Source organism: Temnothorax nylanderi, unplaced genomic scaffold (genome assembly GCF_030848795.1).
Source record: "Temnothorax nylanderi isolate EJ_2023f unplaced genomic scaffold, tnyl_v1.0 TNYL_tig0028_pilon, whole genome shotgun sequence".
Lineage (NCBI taxonomy): Eukaryota > Metazoa > Arthropoda > Insecta > Hymenoptera > Formicidae > Temnothorax > Temnothorax nylanderi.
In genome coordinates this window covers 1,667,965-1,680,490 of record NW_027249090.1, presented here as the reverse complement: position 1 = coordinate 1,680,490, position 12,526 = coordinate 1,667,965, and the positions used below count along the sequence as shown (strand labels likewise).

General features: G+C 39.4%; 1 protein-coding gene and 1 long non-coding RNA gene across 3 annotated transcripts in view; one reads left to right on the top strand and one right to left on the bottom strand.

Annotated features, from left to right (window-relative positions):
• Nucleotides 1-12,526, top strand: part of LOC139770337 (protein gustavus-like) — a 142,946-nt gene that overhangs the window by 12,464 nt on the left and 117,956 nt on the right. The window lies entirely within an intron of this gene.
• Nucleotides 6,513-7,533, bottom strand: LOC139770336 (uncharacterized). Its single transcript, XR_011717715.1, has 2 exons — nucleotides 7,282-7,533; nucleotides 6,513-7,014 (listed from the first exon to the last, which is right to left on the bottom strand). It is a non-coding gene; the product is annotated as an uncharacterized lncRNA (long non-coding RNA).

The window sequence follows — 12,526 nt, the reverse complement described above, 5'->3', positions numbered from 1 at the left end:
AGAATTTAATTATTATTGCAACAGATATTATATCGACCGCAAACAGTTAATAGTTTTAATTGGCTCGTTCAAAACCGACCGTTTATTGATTGCATGAAAAATGAAAGGATGCGGTGGGGCAAATCGTATCAATTATGCGACGGCTACGCGAGAATGGAAGACCGAATGTAAATCCGGCATGTGTCCCATCTCAACCCAATGATCGCAAACACACCGGTACATTTAATATGATAATCGACGATCTGTGTATACCTGGATCAAGCTTCGGTCTGTCTGAGAATACGAAAACCGGTTTTGGTTTTCATAGCGATGAGGACAGATTAAGGTCGATTCACATTATGCGATACATGACGCCATACATGCCTGCAACGACACCACGAAGTGTTCTATTACGAGAAACAGCATCTTCATTTTCGTAATAGCAAAGAAAAGGATTATGATGCTATATACGTCTAAGGATTTAGTCTTTTAATAAAATTGAAAAGAAGGGCTTGTCTTTCCCCATTTATTCTTCGGGCTTGCAAATTTCTTCGTGTCAGATCATAAATTGCATACTTACGGATATTCAGTCATACGATATTATCACGATGGAGTATTTAGACTGTATATTATTATGAAAATTAGACTCACGGTCACTTCGCTAAAGTTAGGACGATGTTACACGCGTAACGCGAGATGCATAAAACTCCGCGCGTCAAAGTTAATTTACTGATGAAAAACTTTTATCCGACGGATTAATCCATTTTGCATAATAACCGTGCGTATCTGGTGACCACATTGTTCAATGTGAGTCGACTTTCACGCGGCTCGAAAGGTGGAGCGAGGAGGAGAATCGGCGGTTGGCAGAATACTCTTCTCCCGCCTGAGGGAGAGGGTGAGATTTGTCGCCGGAAAATTACCAGGGTGCAACGTTGCACGTATAGTCGGCTCGTAAATTTCATTTCCAGCCGATCGAACGATTTGCCCGTATAACGCACGCGGCGTTATGACGGCGCGGGCGCCCGCTAACTTCACCGGTTCCTACGAGCTCTCTTGCACGTAGATAAGTTATGGGTACGCTCGAGCCGCGATCGATTAACTCGTGGAAGGTGCGCTCGCGTTGTGAACGCCGCCCTCAGATAAGAAATTATATCCTTCTTACGCAGCTACACTATGCGATATATCGCTTTGTCTCCTTTTCCTATCGAAGATGATATTAGAGATAAAAATTGCTTTGGCAGATTATTTAAAAAAAAAAGATAAACTTAGTAACTAATCATTGATTTATATAAGTTTGTTAGGCTAGATTTTTAATTGTTTACCACATAATCGTCTAGTGTTAATTATAATCTTTTCTTTAGGTTAATTTTGAACGATGCATGTGCTGGAGCACGCTAATGGAGGTTTTTCAGCAGCATGTATATCATCTCTCGTTTTAACACCCTAATAACGATGTTACAGGCCCGCGGTCGTTAATTAGGGAGTTAATTCGCTGACGACGATTTTAACGCGCGTTTCCACGACAATGCACGTCATATGTGTCTCTCCTAAGATTCGCATATTAATTAAGGTTTGCAGCATTTGCAACAATCGTGATCACACAGTCACCTTGGCATTTGTGTCGAAATGGAGGTGCGCATCAAACAATGGCTATCGTTAATGAGTCGCGTAATAGTCAACAAGTATTGGCTTCGCTATCGTTAGACGACGCGACGTTTCATCACAACGATTAACGATGATGTCTACATCGTGACATAAATATGCTCATGTGTCACTTTCAAATAAAAATTTTGTCTTGATGCAAAAATTAGGATTCGCATTTCGGCTAGATATAATATTTAGGCTAAATAATATTAAATACACAAGAGATTGATTCATCAATACAGCATTTTGACGGACAGTTTTATTTCTGACGCAATTTTTTTTCATGCGACAAAATAAATACTTCATTTAGAATCGTAATTAATTGCAGTTGTTTGCTCGCGAAATTGCTCTTTATTGCGCAAGACTTCAATTTTTCATTTTATTGAGAGATAAAAGTCCGGCAGAGTAGGGGACTCTTTTATCTCTTTTTGCCGCAATTTAACGGCACACATACACAATATAGGACTACTAAATTGATAAAATATTTTTATTGTAAATTATTGTTCTTATATTGTTAGAGATTCTCTGATAATGTCGCATTATTTTGAATTATGCCAATTCTTCTCATCTAAAGCATCTCGCGCTTGAATATAAGACTGAAAGAAAGACTGCTGGAGTATCCATATAATCTCCACACAAAGCTATTATATAAAGAATACTGAATTCGTAAGCTCTTTCTCAGTTGTATACTGCGTTACTGCCCCACATTCTTTAATCCTTTACACGCATTTACGCATGGCCAGCGAATGTCGACATAAAAGAGATGAAGACGACATAGCGATGGAGCTTATCCTCGAAGAAACGCGGTCACATGATGCTGCGTGACGATGGTTCGTTAAAGAACGAGAGAAAAACGGGATGGCAGGCAAAGGGAGAGAAATGGAGAGAAAGAGAGAGAGAGAGAGAGAGAGAGAGAGAGAGAGAGTGAGATGGTGTCTTTTTCGCTACCGCCGCCATGCTGAAAACCTTCTCCCTCGGGGCTGTCGCTTACAAGGGCGTGGGCGTGCAAACCCAGGGAATTTAATACTCTCGAAATATCAGATATCGAAGGTAAAATGTCGTCGTCGACAGCAATTGCAATTGCGCACGTTCGCTTTTTCTTTCTCCTCGTTCCTACTTCATCTTCTCCACTTCTTTCTCGAGGTCTCTTACCGGTAGAGCTTATTGCCGCTCTTTCCCATTACAGTCATTAAATCATTGAAAGTGGAAAACAATGGCTTGTTACAATATTTTTCTTCATCAAATATTACTTGCAGAAACGTTTTAACAACGTTTTATAACTAATTTAGTTATTATTCTAAATCGTCACGCGCATATCTTTATTTAGTAAAATACCAACACCTTAGTGTGTGCTAAGTGTAATTCGACGTCGATAAACGTACACATATATCCTGCATAATAATACAGTGATATAGTATTATAACAATATCGTGCATTATCATCGATATTTGCTACCATTATCAGTCTACGCTAAACGGATTACAAATAATAATTGACGCATTATAGAATATCGATGCGCACGTACAGCGTGTATTCGATATTCTTTATCAACGAATTACACGACCGATTGATACAACGCGACGGCTACCATATTCCCCAGTCTTTCGACAAATATTTTCCGAACGATTCCATTGTCAAAGAACGGACGCCATCGCGCTATGAAAAAGCCAACGAGTGCAATCGCCGGGTTAGTACCATTACGCGTGAACGCGCACGTGTTCTCGTCGGAGTACAGCGTGCACCGCATATGCCCGTGAAAGAGATTACCACGTGGAAACATTCGATGTCTCGAATTACTTGATGCGTGTCCGTTCGTCAATCCTGCGATGCGAGCTATGTCGTAACGCAAAATGCTTTTTGTCTCATTTCTCTCTCTCTCTCTCTGTCTCTCTCTCTTTACATAGATACTACATAGGTAGCTAAATGCGATTGCAATATTCGTGATCTTTAAAGTGTCATTTCTCATTACTTTATTACGGCGGTGTAACTGACAACGATCATTTTCCTTGTTTCAGGTAAGGTGATACTGCTGGTGTCCTAATTGGATCTTGGCGCCTCCCCGGTTTTTCGTGAGTACCGTATTACCATGTTCCGTAATAACGCGCGATCAGCCGACGATGATAAAAAAAAACGCCACAGTTTCGAGAATAAAGATGATCCAGCGCCGTTACAAAGGATTTCTAACGAGCTCGCGAGGGCAGGAGGAATCGCAAAAGGCGAACTTGCGACGCGTGTAAATTTAAGGGTTTCGCCAACCTTTTTTCGCCGTTGTCCTCTCTCGTCCCGTGGTTTTCTCAGTGTCCTCGTCTACGGTGATTGTCATTGTAAGGATGCGCGCGCGAGAGGGAAGGTGCGTCTTGCTGTTCTACGCGAGAGCTTGCCCCGCTTTTCTCACTTTCCGCGCTAAACTTCAGCCCCATTGTGAAGGAAACATTTAATACGGCGATTATTTCTCTCTTTTTCCCGTGGCGAAATAAAAATTTTACGATGCGCAGCTTCGGGTAGATTTTCGACATAAAAGAAGAAACGAGAACTACGCTTTATTGCGCGCCATCGTCGTAAACGCTGCATTAAAAATCTCATTCGACAGCAACATTTCGCGACTGACGATAATGACAAGTCCTATCTTGGCAGCCAAGTTTTTTCTTATTAATGAACCTGTATTGGTGAGAAACTTTTTGCTCAGGATATGTTTGCATTTGTATTATTACTATTTCAATTGTCTGTTTAATAATTTTGATAACACAACATTACATACACATGTGTCAAATCTGTGCGACAAATTCGTCGGACCCCTGCACTGTTGTGGCGTATAACGGAAGGGAATTAATTGTACCTAAAGAATAATTTATTGGTTTCCTGAGTTTTTTCCGCGGGGATGATCCCCCTTGGGGATGCGGTTGTAGAGTCTTCTGGCATCACGTACATTAACCTAGGTAGAGGGATCGAGAAAGAGCGGAAGGGAGAGAAGGACGAAAGGAAACGGGAGTGTGAAGGGATGAAGAAGGTGAGAAGGGGTGAAATAGGCGCAATCTATGCATCTGAGCTGTATCGGCGGCTGAAATCAATGATGACGTCACATATTACAAACACGTGCACGTTGCCAGCTGTTTTCGACATCTGCGTATACACGCCGCGTTGAAAATTATGCGAAAAATTGTGACGAATGCGCTCACGTTAGCGTGGCACGCGTTCATTAACTCGTATATTTTACTCTGCTCGAAAAAGAATATTGACGAGAACATATTGACTCCATAATTTATAGTTTAAATCATCTAAAAAATTAGTTTAAAATAAGCATATTTTTCGGTTACCTTATAGTAAAAACATTATAAAATATGGTTCCTTTAATTCTGTTGATAAAGTTTTACGCTGCGTATTAAATATTAAAAACCAAAATCAATTTTTTACACTTGACGAACGTATCGCACTTGGCGTCACTTTTCATAAAATATTAAATACTTGAAACGTCTGCGGTATTTGATTTTTTTTCAATTTTTAACAAATTATGACGCTTTTTTAACGTATCACGAAGGTCTGAGAAAGACGGAAACAAACGGTTCGTATAGACACGGAAAGTATCCATATGGCCTATAAAAAAATATCGAGCGTAACGTCACCGCGTTGCATTCGCTTTGAGTAATGATTATAATTTGCGACAAGATAATTTTAAGGAAAGCAGTCTTTATAATGATGTGTTCACTTACTCGCATACTACTTTAATTCAATGCGTACAATTTTCATGTGCACCTGCTTTTCCATTTTAGCTGCCGCGTTACTTGCGCATTTTACTTTCAACGATGCAAATATTCAGGAAAAAACTGTAACTACATTGTCCCGTCGTTCACTATCTACATTGAAACAATTATTATATCCAGCACAGCGAGAATTGAGTTATTTAAATTAATCCTCCATTAAAAACGTATTACGAGAGCGCATGCAGACATCATAGATACTATATAATAAGATTCACTCTTCATGATAAATCTCAGAGACCGAGTTCATGATTTTTTTTTTGCTCGGTACTCGCGCCAACGCGAGACCGTCCGGTCATAAATTGAGTCTTCCGTTTCAATTATTTTCCGCAATTATTCAAGCTGCATCCGGCGGGAGCAGAGCCGTCATCGGAAAGTTTTCCGCCCACGGCGCAAGAATCCGCGCCGAGATTCGCTTTTTCCCATTCGCCTGGGTTAACGAAGTCTTCGAAGTTACCGCGGGCGGAATTCTCGATTGCAAAAGAAGCGTGGTAGCATTGCATTTTTCATCCGGACTGCCAGTTGCGAGTTTTCCGTGGCAGGAATGCAAAGGGAGGTATGCAGCATCGCGCAATGGCGCGTGTGACAATAGCGGAATGTTGATCGGACATTTTTAACAGAAAAGAAGTAACGTTAATTCTCTTTTTTTTTTCGTGTAGAATGCACGCAAAATATCGAGCGTGTGTTCCGCTGTCAGTTGCAGCGCGAGCTACCACGTGCGCTGCTATGCATGCTTCACTGCTTGCCTCGGTGCTCGTTGCTTGTTGCCTGCTTCGTTGTCTGTTCTCGGTGATAGATCACGAGCTATCTTCCGCGCGTGTTTTGCTACACGCAACTAACGCGAACCAATAGCAAAAATCGTCTCTCTTTTTCACCGCAGGTTCCATAATGATTTTAAATCAATCACGCTGCGGACATGGCACGCATCTCGGTGATAACTAAACGGAACACTTAACGAATATTTCTTCTTGAAAAATTACAAGGCTCGCCACAAGCAAAGTTATTTCGACTAACAAGTAAAATAAATAATTTATATTTTGAAGCTGTAAAAACTTACTTCGGAGATCTCTGTTTGACAGGTCCATTATCTGTTTCGCAAATCGACAAGAACAAAGAAATTTACAAACAAAGGAAGAAATGTGAGATATATATTTTATTCCAAAAAAACTCAGAATATTGTTGTACAAATGCTCCTTTTGAAAAACATTATTTCGTGTTTAGATTATTTATAATATGATATCTTGTGCGTGTGTGCGACAGGTATTTATTTTCCGCATAGCCGACAACCACATTATCGCCGACGCGACGTTGGAAGCTTATGTCGTGTTTTGCGGGTGCTGCCATTCCGCGATATTGTCCTAGAATAGGTAAAGCTTCTGCCGGATTTACTGTCAACGTTCCCTATTGGTCCTCGCAGCGTTATACAGCCTCTGCTCGATAGCAATGTATCATGGCGAACCTCCTATTCCGTGTGCCTCGGGATATTTAATCTCGAAGATGGAATATTTATATATGGATCGTTCTGGTGTTTCGTTATCTTATATTACGCCATCAGATACATATAAATTTATGTGGAATTTAATATCGTCCGACCGCTCGCTATTACGTACGATTAAAATCATCTGGAAATCTTTTGCTGTAACAAACACAAGCTATATTGTTATATTGTTATAAATTTGAAATTTGTGCGAATATTTCAGCTGCGTGTTTTCGAGAGTTAAAGTTAGGATAGCAACGCCTCTTTCCGACAATCGACATAATTAATTGTCAGTGAAAGAGGAATCGTTAACTACTTGGCACGGCAAGACTTGCGGCTGAAAAATTCAACGTCACCGCGTGGCGTATCCCTGAAGGGCTGCAGCCCCGTCGTGTTCGTCCGTTCGTTCGTGTGCATTATACTTACCTGTGTCGGATCGTTAAACTTTGAAACCCTTCTCTCATTGGGAAAGTCATCCGTGGCTTCCGTGGAAAAGCCATGGGAACCCGTAAGCAAATAGCACCTCGTTAGCCAATCCTATTGCGCGATGCGTTATCGATCGCCGAGCCGATTCATGGCAACTTCGAATGCACTGTTGACCACTGGACTTGTTGGAGCTGGCGACTGGCGAAACAATTGCGCAAACAGGGTGTTTCGACCATTCAGACATGTGTATTTTGCAGTATTCAAGATGCGACAAAATTCAATTGAATCTCCTTGATTTCAATAGTTTCAGGATATATTCTATCTTCCAATTCTATCAGATATTTTGAATAACGAAAATAATAGCATTGCCCTTATAGTAAACATAAATTCTTACACAGTTTATAACATATTTTAAAACAAATCGAACTATTGATCTTTCTTCTTACATATTATACATCTCCGTTGCAGATAATTTAATTTCTCGTAAGACAGAAATATAGAGAAGTTCTTATACAATTTTGCACAAATTGTACACGATTTAAGTTATGACAAGATATTTTATAACACAATAACTATATATATATATATATATATATATGTTAATTATTTTTATTAATAAAAATTGATTGTAAAATAAATTAAAACATTTTGTGAAAAATGTAATCATACATATACCTATAGCTAATTACATTTTTATCGAATAAATAATTAACATAATCAATCAAGTTGCTTTTGATACTTCAATTAATTAATATAATATTAATGTTGTCCTCTCTCTCTCTCTCTCTCTCTCTCTCTCTCTCTCTCTCTCTCTCTCTCTCTCTCTCTCTCTCTCTCTCTCTCTCTCTCTCTCTCTCTCTCTCTTTCACTCACTCACTCACTCACTCACTCACTCACTTACTCTTTCTTTCTCCCTCTCACACATACAAACTATATTTTTGCTTCAATGCTGCAGATTAAAGCTATACCTATCTAATGCAAAATGTTTAATAGGTATAAGTACGATGTTAAAGCTTACGGATTTGCGTAGATCAGGGACAGCTTCTATAAATAATAAGAGGAATAGTTAGGAACTACGACTTAAGAGTTATATTTTAGATTACTGTATTTTGCGCTTTATAGACCGCTAAATTATATAACAAGCATAGCGAGCAACTCGTATAAAACTGCGAGAAAAAGCTTTTTGACATTATTCCGATAACAGATTCTTAATTAAGTATATTACTAACGACACTGGCATCCTATTAATTGCCAAAATTCCGTATTTGATATAAACGAACAAATTTTTATGGCAATTTTCATTTTGAATATATTTTATCGTCTGTGCATCAGGCATACACAGATTACCTAAAATACGATATCAAAAAAATGGTACGAGTATTGGTCTTTATTCTTTATTACATATTATAGTCGCAAATATAGTTTACCAGAGAAATGATTTCTAACTTTAAATTTACAGACATGGTATTATATTGTATACAACTTTCAGATTGTTTTCTTAATAATCTCCTAATAAGTTGACATCGACATGAACATGTAAATAAAACTTTTTTACGATAATCTCTCTTTTACTTCATATTAATGTATATACGATTCCATGGATGAGTAGCACAAGTTATATTACAACGTTCGCATGTATGATACTTGAAAGCCATGAGTCAAGCTTTTACACATGCTCGCTTAACTACGCTGTCGCTGTTTTTCCCCCCTTTTTTGCAATTCATGAAGTTGCTTTGTTACCATCGAGCACATTCGAAATGCGTCGTTAATTAAAATTTTTAATGAATTCTCTGACGCGTATTGTCGAGATGAAACACCGTTGCTTTTTTTTCCTGCGGTATTCTGGCGTTGAACGTATCGATGTGAATTTCACCATCGCATAACTTCATTTTTGCGTTAAGTTCGACATGGGGAGGGGGCACGCGTTCATTAAATTTTTTAATTGCGACATGATGTTCGAGTTTTTTAATTTTTAAATTGTTTTTTATCGCGCGGAAAACAATTCCGCGATGCAATAATAGTACTGGATTACGACATGATTTATCTAATTTTTAAAGAATAAAGTTAATAGAAAATATTTATAAATCACAGTAAGAAAAAATAAAAACTAATTCTTACTTTGTTTGAATGAAAGCTGTAAACAGTTCTCTTTTGCAAAATAATTTCCATTTATACATACTTCTGAATTTAATTACGAAGTAGTTTTTCCAACTCTCTATTTGTGCAGCGAAACTACTTTTAGAAGTTATTGTTGCTTATAAAGCGGCCAACTATCTCTACCGATTTCCGAAATCTTCGGGTGGATAGCCGACGAACGCAGAGAGTATCGGCACGATAACCACTGGCTCGTATTGATCCTCGCGGGGGTGTACAGGGGCTGAAAGAACCAAGAGCAAGAGGGATGAAGAGAGAGCTTCGGCTGCACACACGCGTATACGCTCTCAGTGGCGCGCGCGTTAGCTCGCTCGCGTGCATGTGCCGCACGTATGTACGTATATGTTTGACAGTGAGGCGGAATGACAGAGAGAGGGTTGGAAGAGGGGAATAGCGAGAGAGCCCGTGAGGCAGGGAGGAAACCACCGGGAGAAGAAGGGTGAGTTTAGCCGTGGAACATCCCCCGGTGACTGACACACACCCCAAAACCGAACCAACCCCGAATCTAGCCCCAACCTAACCTGCAGGCCCGTACAACCCGACCCGAGATATCCGTAGCACCCACCATTCGCGTAAAGAAGTCAACTTACGCGAGTCCCAAAGTGGGCGGACGACCGCTGCGACCCGCCGCGCCGCCGCCGCCGCGTCGGCACCGATGAGGAGACCCGCTCTCATAGCGCGCAAGCGGGTCGTTGTAATTACAAAAATGTATTCGCGCTAGGACGGTCGATCGTATACCGACCGCGCCGGGAAAAAGCATTTTAATCGCTTTTTACGCGCTGCTTTATGGAGATGTCCGGTCGCCGAAATTCGTGCCGACATGTGAACGACACGAGGCGTCGAGCACGATTTGTTTAACATATAACACGACGGGTTGACATTACGCACATTGTGGAAAACGTTTCGTTCGCAGGAATATAAGTAGAAGCTGATAGCATATTGGATTATTCTGTATTATTATAATAAAATAACTCTGTATATGTGTGCATACCAATAATATTTTATTAAAGAATCTAAATATGCACAAAGGATATAGTTGTAGATGTAACAATATAATGACTGAATTCTTGCGAGTATTACATTTCTAATGGAGAAAAGCAGCTGTAGAAATTTAATTTTCACGTCAAGAAACTTTGTTCGGCGAAAATGGTGACGCCTATACGCGTTTTATTACGAATCGTGCCACGAGTCTCGCTTATCAAACGCCATATGGCACGTTAATATGTCGTCCAACATCAGGCGCTTTTTTATGCAGCTATGCAAACGACCGTCCAGAGTGCATTTCGGAGTTGGGATTGTCGGTCGTGTCGAAACGTCCCTCGGTAACGACAGCAAGAGGGTTCCGCCGAAAATACATGGCGAGACTATCCCCCCCCCCACTCCCACCCTCGCTCTTCACGTCCCTACTTCTCTGTTGCTATCTCGTGGTGTCGATGGACTCCGTCCTTTTCGCTCTTCTGTCTCAATGCTGCAGTATCTGTCCGTCTTGCACACTTCCCATTGATTTCATCCCGCTCAAATCTGTCGACCAATGTCCAAACGTGTACGATTGAATGGTCATCGTAATCCTGCGATTTCCTAGTTTCATGACATTGATTAATCGCGCCGATTAAGATCATCGATGTATCTGCCGATAGCGTCGACAATATCGTTCAAGTAATATTTTAAGCCCATTTAGGCTCATTTCTCTAGCTTATTCTAAGTTTGAAATAGCATGTGTTACATGTACGCTCTTATTGTTTGTTTTAAATATTTTCTAATAGTGTATTTAGTTATATTACGATTATTTGTTTTTTATTCAGAAAAAACTTATTAATTAGTAACTTAACTTAGGTAAATGCAGTTCTTAACGTTTATCAAATAAAGATAATTTAATCAACAAAGGATTATACATATATATATATATATATATATATATATATAAAAGTAACTTTAAAATTATTTTTTTATTATTGTTATATTTACATATATGGTAATAATCTGAAAGATATTTGCTTTGAAAACCTTGTTAAAATTAAGCTGTAGCGTAACATAACAGAGAAGTGGTTTCAAGATAATTATTATTACCTTTTGGAGATTTTTGAAATAGCGCATCGCACCTCGAAATTCTGCTTTCGCGTCACTAATTAATTAGATTCAGGCAACTAGCGGTACGCGATAAATTAATTTTCCTGTAATGCGGCTATACGAATCGGCAGCTTTGTAACGAAGGACTAACAATATACGATACGAATTATCATCAAAGCGTGGAAATTCGCGTCGACGACGTTTATTAGATCGTTTGCGCGTGTCCGGATAATTCCTCGATTGATTTTGAAAATCGCATTACGGCAGATTCCATGGATCCAATTTGTATTTCCGACCGGCTATAGGAGAATCAATTCTCGAAGTAAATCAATCATCGGGCTAGTTTCGAAAATAGGGTGTAATCTGTCAACGGTGTCACAATGTGTCTTCGTCTCATCAAAATCAACACGAGCAATTACCTCTATTCCGAGAAAAAGAGTTATTCCAGTGCATTCTAGATTTCTCTCTTACCTACTGTTTAATTTCTTTTTCTTGATGTTTTTTTTAATTTGTTCATATCGTTTTCAGTACATATCTGTGACTGTAATTCTGGAACTGCTAAATTGTTCCATTAATACATCAGCTACCAGGTTCGTTCATTGACATCTTGAATTATGCCTTGCGCAGCCAAGACAAAAACTGCACGGTGACATCTGTAGGTTAACGTCGATCCCAGACAGTCGGGTCGTTCACCCCAATGGGTCGAGAGCCCCCGAAATAAGCATACATACATATATATAAACGTATATATATAAATATATAAATATATATATATATATATATATATATATATATATATATATAGTTATACATATGTATACATATGTATAACTATATACTGACTATGTATATTATATACAATATATATACATGTATGCGTGTGTGAGGAAACGCACAACGAGGAGATACGCGTTCGCGTTAACCAGAAGGATTTTTCGTGGTGTACACGCCGAAAATCAGCGAGCCTGTAATAAAAGCCTCGACTCTTCGGTCCGGCATGCCGCTAGTAGATGCTCTAAAACTA